Raw genomic sequence first — 12,762 nt, forward strand, 5'->3', positions numbered from 1 at the left:
ATAGCTCCCGCTATGTGCTCACTTAAAATTAAACTCGATCAAAATCACATACCAAGTATGGAGCATAAAAAAAATTAAACCAATCCATACAAGAGGTATTGGAAAAGGCAATTATAAAGTGGCTCGATATGGGAGTGATCTATTCTCTATCTAATAGCACGTGGATTATACCAGTACAATGCGTTCCAAAAAAGGTGGTATCACAGTGGTCGAGAATAAGAAAATAAACTCATCCCAGTTTGACTAGTCACCGGATAGCGAGTGCGTATGGACTACCAAAAATTGAACTCATAGACCAATAAGGACCATTTTCTAATGTTGCTTATGGATTAAGTATTGGATAGACTTGCCAGAAGAGGGTGGTATTGGTTTTTGGATGGGTACTCAGGGATACAATCAAATTTGTATCACCCCAGATGACCAAGAAAAGACAACCTTTACTTGCCCATATGGCACGTTCGCATTCAAGCGAATGCCGTTTGGATTGTGTAATTCCCTGACAACCTTTCGACGTACATGTTTTATAGATTTTCTTACATGGTTGAAGACTCTATGGAATTATTCATGGATGACTTCTCAGTAGTGGGAAATTCTTTCGAGTCATGCCTCAAACACTTGAATAAAGTACTTGTAAGATGCGTGGAAGCAAACCTTATCTTGAATTGGGTGAAATGTCCCTTCATGGTAAAAGAAGGAATTATCTTAGGACACAAGATTTTGGGGAAGGAAATTCAAGTTGATCAATTTGAATTTGAAGTAATTGCCAAACTCCCCCCATCTTTATAAAAGGTGTTCGAAGTTTTCTTGGCCATGTCGGGTTCTATCGTTATTTCGTCAAGGATTTTTCTAAGATAGAACATCCTATGTGTAAAATTCTTGAGAAAGAGTCTAAGTTTAACTTTGATGAATCATTTCTCAAAGACTTTAGGTATCTTAAAGAATTGCTCATTTCAACACCCATTATTATAGCTCCGAATCGGTCATCCCTATTTGAGGTAATACACAATACAAGTGGTATTGCATTTGGTGTAGTGCTAGGTCAGAAAAAGGACAAGCTTTTTCATCCCATTTACTAATCCATCAAAACCTTGAATGATGCCCAATACAACTACACTGTCACCAAGCAAGAATTGTTGGTGGTGGTTTATGCCTTTGAGAAGTTTCGAGCTTATTTGTTAAGCAGAAAGGTAGTGGTACATACGGACCATTCTGCTCTCAAGGGTCTTATAGACAAGAAATAAGAAAATCCATGGTTAATTAGGTGTGTTTTTTTTGCTACAAGAGTTCTACTTTGAGGTGAAAAACCGAAAAGGATGTCAGAATCAAGTGGCCGATAATCTCTTTCGTCTAGAAGGCAACATTAAAAAGCATAGGGAGATAAAAGTTGATGATGCTTTTCCTGATGAGTTAACTATGGCCATCAAGGGGAAAGGTACACCATGGTATGTGGACTTTTCTAAATATGTCGTGAGTGGTCTACTCCCCGAGGGAATGAGCTATCATCAAATGAAATAGTGTCTATTTGATGTGAAGTGATATTTCTGGGATGAGTTATTTTTATTTAGAAAATGTGCCGATGGATTTATTAGGTGGTGAGTCATCACCTTAGAAATAAATGACATCTTGGAGGATTTTCACTCGTCACCTTATGGAGGTCATCATGTAGGAAGCGGAACTACTACTAAGATTCTCCAATGTAGATTTTCATGGCATTCCATGCATAAGGATGCCTTTGAATGGGTGAAATCTTCTAAAAATTGTCAAATGCATGGTGGAATTTCAAGAAGGAATGAAATGCCTCTCAAGACTAACTTTGAGGTGGAACTCTTTGATGTATAGGGAATTGATTTTGTGGAACTTTTTGTTAGCTTCTTTGGGAATAAATATATCATAGTTGCAGTCAATTACATTTCAAAAGGGGTGGAATCCATTGCAATCCACACTAATCCAAGCAATTGTGTCACCTCTTTCCTAAAAAAGAACATTTTCATAAGGTTTGGTACCCCTCGAACCATCATTAGTTATGGCGACTAACATTTTACAACCAGATGTTTAGTGCTCTTCTTTAAAAGTATGGAGTTAAGCACAAAATTTCCACCCTATATACCCCCAAAAGTGGTCAAGTGGAGGTATCAAATCGTGAAATCAAATCCATACTCAAAAAGATGATAAATATAGGACACACTAATTGGGCAAGGAAACTTGATGAGGCAATTTGGGCCTATAGAATAGCCTGCAAAACCCAATTGGTATGTCTCCCTATCTATTAGCATTTGGTAAGGCATGTTATTTACCCATTGAACTTGAGTATAAGACTTTTTGGGCTTTAAAGAGATTGAATTTAAACTGGGGAGAAACATTCGAGGCATGGGTGACACAAATCCATGAGATGGAAGAATTCCAGCTAAAGGCTTATGAAAGTGCTACATTATATAAGGAGAAAAGGAAGAAATGCCATGATGCTCGAATAGTACGGTGAGAATTCCATGTTAGAGAGAATGTACTCCTCTTCAACTCCCATTTGAAACTCTTTCCAGATAAGATTCGATAAAAATGGTTGGGATGATTAGTGATCTCTAAAGTCTACCTAAGTGGTGCAGTCGAGTTTGAAGATAATGAAGGGAAGAAATTCATAGTCAATGGACAAAGAGTGAAGCACTACAATGAAAAAATCCCCATGATAGACAAATTTGAGGGCATTAACTTTAAAGATGCTACATGGTAATGGGAAAGAGTCATACTGCGATTTTAAATTAGGCGCTTGATGGGAGGCAACCCATCCTTAACTCATCTTGTGTTGTTTTTGTTTTTTTGTAGGTCTTTTAGGACAAATAAGGTACTAAAAAAATAGGGGAAAACAGAGCTGGAAAATTGGTATCGGTGCAGGAAATAAAAAATAGAGAAAAAAAAAATTTCCCTCTCAGTTACCATGATCGCAGTCATTAGACCGAGATTGCATTGCGCGATCATGGGCTTAATGCCTCGTTCGAGGCACTAGACTTTTTTGATGCCTACTGATTAAAGGGAGCCTTTTTCACCTCTTTATACTTTTTATATTTTAAATTTACTTTCATAAGGACACTCCGACTTTTATGTTAGGGGTGTTACATGGTTGTGTGAGTGGTGAGGCCACATAAGGTCTCTTTCCTATGAATTAACTTTTCCCTATGATAATGCACTATGATAATGCAAGGGAAGCCAGACTATCGATATCATTGTACATGATTGGCGAAGCCTGAGTAGCCATTTGGTTAGTTCTCCTATTTTGAGCAAAGATATAAAACTAAGGCTTCGGTTGTAGCCGTAAGTTAACATTATTGTGCATGGTTCTATTGCAAATCAAGAAACCCCCTCCATCTCCAAAATTTTTAAAAAATTAAGGGCATGGACGTGAGCAATATTGTAGCAAATCCTTTTCTCTTTTTGTGGTTGGATAAATTTTTGACTTGTGTATAGTGATAAATAATCCGATTGTGTCTCTCGCGGGAGGGACATTTGTGCTCCCTTAATGAATTCTACATGCCATGTGTGGTGAGAATATTGCATTCACCTCTTGTATACTTGTGTTATCTAGAACTTGCCCCATTAGTCTTTTAAAATTAATTTTAATTGTATTGGGTTGAAGAAATGATCTTAGGCCATCCTCATGATTTTGGAACCCACTATAGCGTAAAAAGTCTCTCTGTGCATAATTATAGTCCCTATTGCCCACTTTGATCCTTTAGACCTTTCTTTGGAAAAATTATTACAAGTCGTGAACCTTTCTTTTTATCCTACTTTTGAAACATACCCTCCTTGAACTAAAAAATGTAATTTGAGGCTAAAAGCCTAAATTGGGGATGATAAAGATCAATGAAAGTGAGTTCGGGCCACAAAAATCAATATTTAGTAAAAGAAAGGATCCTACCAAATTGCACAAAAGTGCAAGAAAATTGAGGTAAAAGGAAAGTGGAAATCAAGGAAGAAAACGATAGGCATAAAGATAGATAGAACATAACGACAAGTGGCCCTTAGTCAAAAAAGAAGTTTCAAAATGTGTAAAGTAGATGATCAAGGAAGGGTGTAACCATATTCTTCCTACATGATATCCTACCCTAACCTTAACCTACGTTACAAGTATATAAAGTCCTTTGGGATCTCTAACCAATTACTTTCTTTGTAGTGGTGATTGAAAATAGGGGCAAGCCTATGGGATGACACCGGTTGTATTAAGTTATTTTTGTGAGAGGAGAATTCTTGCACTTAAATTTTTTTGTTGTATATTTTTTAGTTTGGTGTGTGAAAATTCTCTTTCATATGAGGACGACATGTAAGCAAGTTGAGGTGAGTAACGTTTGTCAACCCACCGAACAATGAGGCAAATGGAGTATGGTTTACTGTTAGTCAAAAGGTGAGTTACTTCTAGAGTATTGGTCGTAGTTTCTTGATTACTCTTTAAAGTCTTATGCATTCCTTGAGTATTTCCTTTTATAATAAAGGGTGTTGTGAAATTAGTTCAGCACATATGCAATAAGCTATTTGCGGTTGCAATTCAAGTTGAAGTTAATATGGCCTTTAAGGCATAAAATTTAGGCATAGATAATTGTATCTCATGGTAAGAGGTAGTGTTTCTTGGGGACAAGAAAATCTCTAAGTTGGGGATGTTGATAAATGGTGATTTACCACTCATTTACATCCAACATTCATATACTTTGCCTTGATTTAATTAATTTTGTGAGACCTAAGTGTGAGTAAGTGCACTAATATCCACTCCTTGCAAGTACAGAGTTTAAAGGATATAAAGAAAAGGATTAAGTCTTGAAATGATCAAAAGGGAGAAGAAGAAGTGCAGCTAAATACTCAGAGTTGAAAGGACCTTGGGTATCGCGCTTGCGGGTAGATCATCGTGATCGCTATCAGCCAAGCAGAGAACTAATTTAGCCTCTGATAACATGATCACGGTATCAAAAATCAAGAAAGTTGGTCAGCATCACGTGATCACTCGATCGTAACTGTGACCACAGTTGTGCAATCACAGTTAAGCCCCATGAGACATAGCGGGCTAAATAAAAGAAGGGCAGTTTGGTAAATTGCGCAGATGAGTCAAGATTTATATGTAGAATTCCAAACACTATAAAGGGGAGAAAAGAAACCCTAGAATTTGGGGGAGAGAAAAATAGAAATTTAGATAGTTTTTCTATCATTGTGATTTTTTGTTTCTAAGGAAAAATTAGTGAAATTGGATTGCAGAGTTGAAGATTATTTTATTCTATCATAGTATGAATTCCATGGATGCATTACTTGGTAACTTTATTTTCCCATATCTAATGAGAAGCTAATTTATTTAGTCTTGGGGTTATGTTGAAATAGAGTGTGACTGTGTGTGGGTGTTATTGTGTTTGCATGGATTCTAGTTGTTAAGTATAGATTTCACCACTGCTTGATATTATGTGTTGGAATTTGATGGGTGAAAACTCCAAATATCAAAATGGGTTTGACGGGTGAAAGCTCCAAGCTTTAGAAACCTTTTGTCATCCTTGAAAGAGCAATTTAGGCAAATATTAGGTAACCCACGTCATCCTCGAAAGAGGGTTATCAAGGGATAAAGCAACGATGATCAACTTAGCCTATGGTTTACTACCCTTTGAAATCTTAGAAATAAGTGTTTAGGGAGTGTAAATCATGTCAAGAGAATCATCTTAGAAATAAGAATGCCTGGTTGAGGTTTTTGGTGGCTATATAAACTCCACACTTGTTAGGTGCTCAAAATGGACAATGGGTGAAATCATTGGGGTTTTGTCAAACGATTGACCCCAATGAGCTTCGACCTAGCCGAACCATTAGTTGAAAACTAAATCCCATGATAAACTAACATTGTCCCACATGCTCCACCTCTAAGGATACATAATTCGAAGATTCCTCCAAATCTTAAATTCAAACCAAAGATAGAATTCACCACATACTAGTCAAAATTTGTTGAAGAATTTTTAAACAAATGCCCCCATTTACTTATACATGTTGTTTCCATTAGCATTCTGGGTAACCTTATAGTAACTTGAGTACCCATAGGTTGGAAGTCTATAGCATTCATTTCTTGAGATTCGACCCCAATTTAAATTGGGTTACTTCATAACGACCATGTCATCCCTCAATTGTGGGAGTGAGTTGAGCTTTATCAGTAACCGGACCAATCAAGACACCCTACAACTCATCATTTGAGTCAATTCCAGGGTTGAAAACTTAAAACACAGAAAACTTCTGAGGCCGAAAAACATAGGGTGATACATACTCCCGCCTTAGGTTCATTCTCCTTCGAATGAAAGGACTTGGCATTTATTAGGACGATTTGACTTCACATACCTCTATCTTATCTTAACAAAGACAGAAAACAAAGATTCCAAGGAAATCACCCTTTTATTTAACAATGTCAGAAAACAAAGATGTTAAGGAATACACATACCATAAGGACGATTATCCGCAACGGGAAACAAGAATGGATACTTAGAATTCATGTCCTCTTCGACTTACCAAGTAGATTCCTCAAACCTTTGGTTCCTCTATAAAACCTTTACTGAAGCCACTTCTTTCATCCGTGACTAATGAACTTAAAGATCTAAAATCTCAATTGGGACATCCTCATAGGACAAAGAATCTGAAATACCCACCTTTTTACAAGAAACAACCATCGAAGGATCACCCATACACTTCTTTATTATTGAAAAATGAAACATTGGATGAATGGAGATCAAATTAGAAGGTATCTTTAATTCATATACAACATTACCCACTTTCTTCAACACCAAGTATGGACCGACATATCGGGGGCTACGCTTCCCCTTCTCGCCAAACTGCATCACTCTTTTCATGGAGATATGGTTAAGAACACCCAATCCCCAACACTGAACTCTAACTCGCTTTTCCTAATATCTGCATAGGAATTTATAAGACATTGGGATACATTAAGACTATCCCAAATCACCATCACCTTCTCCATGTCTTGGTGAATAAAATCTAGAAAAAGAAAACCTATTTTTATCATCCTCAAACCACCCAATAGGAGATCTAAATCTCTAACCATATGAGGCCTAATATGGAGACATACCAATGTTGAAGTTATAACTATTGTTTTAGGTATATACTATGAAAGGTTGGTGGTAAACCCAACTACCACCAAAATCAAACACACAAGCGTAAAGCATGTATTCAATGACTTCAATTATCCTTTCCGCTTTCCCATCTGTCTATGGGTGGAAAATAATTCTAAGGGTGACATTAGTCTCTAAACATAACTGGAATGACCTCCAATATTAAGATGAGAATTGATTACCCCTATCAATTATGATGGAAACTAGAGTACTGATCTGAGGTGGTTTTATACACTTCTGACGCATTATTCTTGCTTATTTCGCCTTATTTTGAGAGTATCCTGAGATCTTAACATGGTCATATTCATATAAATAAGAATTTAAGTTTCCAATTATGTAATTATGATGTTCAAAATATTATCCAAACAAGTTTGCGCTTAATTGAGTCATTTAGTGTCCAATTGAGAAAACTAGTTTTACTAGCTTGAGCTAGGTGTGTGTTTAGTTGATTTCGTTGGATTCTATTATCTTTAAAGGGTTACAAATGGTTTTAATGGTGTTATTAAATGAGGAACAACATTTTTTATGATGTACAATGGTCAAGTGAGTCAAGTCTTAGGTCGGAATGATACGTGAAGATCAATGCAAATTAGCCTCGTCTTAGCTTGTGTTTTTATTCATCGTTGAGAATATTGTGTTGATTATTATCTCTAATCAGTGGTGTGTGATTATGTAGAAAGATTTGTGAGTTTAATACTATGATAAATTGATGATATAAAGGCTGAAAATCCATTGTAAATACACCACGATACAAGGGATGAAAGATGGGACGATAAAGACTTAGCCAAAATTTTGGACGCAACTTCTAGTGTGTGTGCGCAATTTTCCCGCATCGTATGGTCCATTTCAGTGATCCCTTGACTTAGAAAATTTTGTAGATGAAATTACATTGGAGACGTGTGATATAACCACGACGCGGGCGTCATTTTGGTGCTCTCATGCATGCGATGTGGGCTTTATTCCACCGCTCCAATTTATGGCTAATTCCCAATTACACATAGCTTGGAGCTTGTTTTATTATTAATATAATACATTGCACTCATTATTAAAAAGCTGGTGTGAATATATTGGATGTCATGTTAGTTCTTTAATCCGACAAGGAGTAGGATTAGTGTTATATATATGCACTTTGTTAGGAAAAAAGGAGGACAACTTGGACAATTTTTGTAGAGTCAATGTGACGGTTTGGATGAAAGTGGGGGCAACTGCAATTTAATTTAGGTTTTGTCATCTTAAATTAGCTTTTAATAATATCATAACATGTATTCAATTATTTCGATTGTGATTATGAATATTATTAGCTAAACACTCTCTTTTCGGAGTTAAAGCCAAGAACATGAGCATTATTGTTTTGGATAAATTTTATTAAAATTTTGCTTATCATTATTGGTTGTTTGTTTATTCTTAATGTAATTATTTTGAGGATTGATCACCCTTAGAATACATCAATTTTCAATCTTGTGCACTCGGGAGAGGGAATAGGGAGTTAGAACATAGGAATAAACAAAGTAGGGTTTGTATTCTTTTACAAAATAGGGAATTTAAATTAGCGAGTAGGATAGGGATATAATTAGATGACTTACTTGATTTGAACGTAGGATGATAGGTTAAAATACTTAATTGGATTATTACATCCCCGCTTAATGATGTAGTTGTAATGTCCATATTAGGTAAATGGCTAGAGGTTGGGAGATCATGATCATGTAATTAACCCTACGAATAAACAACCAAGATAAGCGAGTTTACGAATGAAATTCAATAACATAGTATGATTGTTCAAAGTTCTTTAACCCTGGGCTTTCTCATATTAGTTGTCTCTATATCTTTATTTTTACGCACTGTATACTTTATTTTTTGTTTTCAATTATTCAACAATCTTCTTGATTACTGTATATCAATTGTTAAAATAGAATTGGATAGTTTTTGATACAAGTCCCTGTGGGATATATATTCGGCTCTCTTGAAGGACACTATATTACTTGGTATACCACGTACACATGTGTGTGCGCTTGGGTGCTATCAAGTACCATGCAAGTTTTTGACGTCGTTGCCGGGGACTTGAATTGACAACTATCTTAATTTTAGTTTTTCTATATATTGAGTTGTAAATAGTTTTTGTTTTCTTTTAGTTTCTTTTTTATTTTCCTTTATTTATATTTTTCTCACTCTTCTTAAGATGTTAGTCTCGAATAGATGGATTTTGAGGGATGACGATTCTTGTTATTTTTATAGAAGACCCCACCATGAGGCTTTTTGTCCAGATTTTGATCCAAGCATTTGGAGGGGACCTGCTTGTTTGTGACCTACATAGCAGACCGCGAGTTGGTGTGTAGATTGTGTCCATATATAGCACTCTGCAGATATGTGTGCTTTTAATCCTTATTCAGTCATGTTTGTGAGCAATGCTCAATCGACGACTAAGGAGGTAGATATAGAGTTGACTTCCTAACTTGTTGCAGACAAAGTTGTTGATAATTTGAGAAAGTTTGAGTACTCAAAATATGAAGTTGTTAAAAAGGTTTAGGAAATACCATCATCACCATCTCCACAAAGATAGAGAAAAACACAAGAATTGCAGCCACCTAGTTGTCATCTTTATCTTGAGACTTAAATTGAGAAGGTTAATGAAAGTAAGTTGGTTATTCATAGTGTAAATTTAGAAGTGGGATTAGTTGGGCCTTACTTAAACAACTTTTCTATATAATGCTTAGACAATGTCTTGTCTGTGGAATTGTCTAAAATAGTGGAAGAGTTTAAAGATGAGGAACAAGAATCCTATATTCTTGATTTTGCACCAAATAAGAAACATAAAAACACAACTTTCTTTAAGGCCGACAGGTTTATCAAGCACCATCTGTTACTCACTTTTTAAATCTTTGTCCCACCTCTATATAAGTAGGGAAAAAGATGGATGCAAAGTTGGGGTGAAATTCATAACCTCAAGGTTGAGGAAAAAGTTAATGTGGGTCGTGCCGTGACACTAAATTAGGAGCTTTTTGGGAGGCAAGCCAAGTTAAATAAGGTATATTTCCTTTTTATTTTAGTTTTTACTTCGTGTAATTTTTTTGATTGAGTCATAGGTTGATGGGAAGTCTGAGTACCAAAAACCTGAGCTAAAGAGTATGGCAAAGACAGAGTCATAGGTTGATGGGAAGTCTGAGTACCAAAAACCTGAGCGAAAGAGTATGGCAAAGACAGAGTGTGGGATTTTCGGACCTCCTTTATATGTAAAGATGCTACTAGCTAGGCTTAGAGGCTACATGGAGTATTTCTATCACTTATTCTTAAGTTCACTTTGGGATAAAGTAGATTTTTAAGTATGGGGTAGGGAGATTCCCAATTTTGGGCTTTATTTTAAAAAATTATGTAAGATATTCTTGTTGGCGCTATTTTGATTTTATGGTGCAACTGGTGTGATTTTTAAAGCATGATGAGTTGTACGAATTGCTAATTTTGAGACTCTCAGGCTCAAGTTTTTGACTCTTGTTCTTGTTGTCTTAAAATTTGAATTCATGCTATTGTGTGGTTGGGAGTATATGATAATCCTTTATGAGTCAAACATGTGCCATGTATGATTTGAGGTATTTTGTATAGTCCTTGTTATATGTGATATCTAGAACTTGCCCGGTGTGTGTGCAAAGCGAAATAAAGAATGTGAGTTTAGGAGATGATTTAGGCATTTCTTTGATAGATATGATGCCCCATAGTTTTCTCAACTTGATATCACTTCCTAGTATGCTTGGAGGGTTAATCTTCTAAAAATTTTTCTAAGTGTAAAAACAACTTAGTCACACTATGAACTCCTAACCTTTGATGATTTTATTTTCGACCTTCCCGACCTCAAAAAGTTAATTTTTAAGTTGTTTTATGCTTGGGGGAGTAAAAGGTATGTTTCGGGGAAGTTTTAGATTTTTTGGACTACATTAAAGGTGTGTTTGGATGTTAGAAATAGTGAATCGATGTGAATTTCACACTTCACGTCGATGGTGCATCAATGAAGCAATTAACCGATGTGATGCGGACGCATCTCATCGGTTGGCATGTTGGTGCCTAGTGCACGAATTCTATTAAATAATTAGCTTTGGGGAGGGAAATTCAGTCATTTTCCTTCATTATAACTCTTCCATAACGCAAAATTAAAGAGTGTTTAGGGAAAAATATCATCAGAAACTACTCTTATCATCTCAAATCAAAACCCTAGCCCCTCCCTAATAAATCAAGAGTCCTCTTGGAAGCCAAGGATTTCAAGAACTTAAGTGTGATTCGGATTCCACTCTTCCTTCTAATCAATATTAGGTATGTGGGGTTTTCCTAAAACTACTTGGGCATAAAGAAATTGTTCAAAAACTTTTAACATTGTGAAATCATGAATTTTTAAGGGGTTTTAGAATTTATATTACAACATTGCTTTATGAATTCTTTAATGATATTATTATTTTGGTCATGAGGCCTTTCCCCTAAATTGATTTAAAATCTTATTTATACATATGTATGTGGTTAAATTTGATAATTGAATTGAGAGCATAACTATTTACGCTCCCTCTCATGTTGTAATACCTCTTGATTTTTAGAATGTTATTGAGAAGCATGGTATTAATGTACCTGATTATTGTTGAATAATCAAAGATTGATCTTTAAATTGATGAGAGGGTTTTTGCATATTGATAGATGGTGAATATATAAGAAAATATTGCATGATTTGCCAAAAATACATAACCACCACATGTTTGTTTAAATAATTGAAAGGAATGATTTTACATAGTTTGATAAATGTATTGAAGAGTAAATTTCTTGAATTATTTGAAGTTGGGTGGTCTAAACCTTATGTTTTGAGAGAGAATATTGTGATTGATTTTTATGGCTTAGAAACATGACTTGCAAGTCTTGGGCTGACAATACCAATTCCGATAATTCCATAGTAACACAGAATAAAATAGAATAGAATGTGGATTTTCCTTCAGATTTTAGATTTTGAACTTAGAATGATACATGTTCAGAAAAGGCTAAAAATGGGCATAAGGAGATGTTAAGTGGTTATCCAAAGAAGGCACGAGTCCAAAAATTTATTGCCCAAAACTGTGTTTTGCCGATATAGGATTATTAGGTCCCATATAGGGATTATACGCTGGCCTAGTTCCCTGTGGAGTATTAGAATTAGAAGCTCCAACTCTTGGAGCAAACTTGGGTTGGGGGTTTGGCTGCTGATTTAAGGGAGGACTCCATATAGCTTGTGGGGTTATCGAATTGTAGGGTGGACCACCTAACTCAGAAGTAATACAAAGATCAAAAATGCATTGACAAGAATGTTTTATGAATATCAAAGAATTGCCCATGTGTTTTAAACTATATTATGCATGATGTTTTCATGACTTGCTCTTACCTATTCTATATATATAAATGCATTATTTTGGATTTCTCTGCATACTAGTACAATTGTATTGGCTCCCTATATTTCAGGATCTGAGGCTCAGTTTAAAGGTCCTACTAAGTCGTAGACTTCTTCAGATAAGATTGGAATGTTCAGTTTGTGAGCCTTCTTTATTCTGGAAGGCCTAGTCCTTTTTCAGACATTTGCTATTTATTTTTGTATTTGTCCCCTAGGGGCCATGTCCTAGTTTCAGATAGTTTATTTATTTCA

The sequence above is a fragment of the Capsicum annuum genome, chromosome 5 (assembly GCF_002878395.1).
Source record: "Capsicum annuum cultivar UCD-10X-F1 chromosome 5, UCD10Xv1.1, whole genome shotgun sequence".
Lineage (NCBI taxonomy): Eukaryota > Viridiplantae > Streptophyta > Magnoliopsida > Solanales > Solanaceae > Capsicum > Capsicum annuum.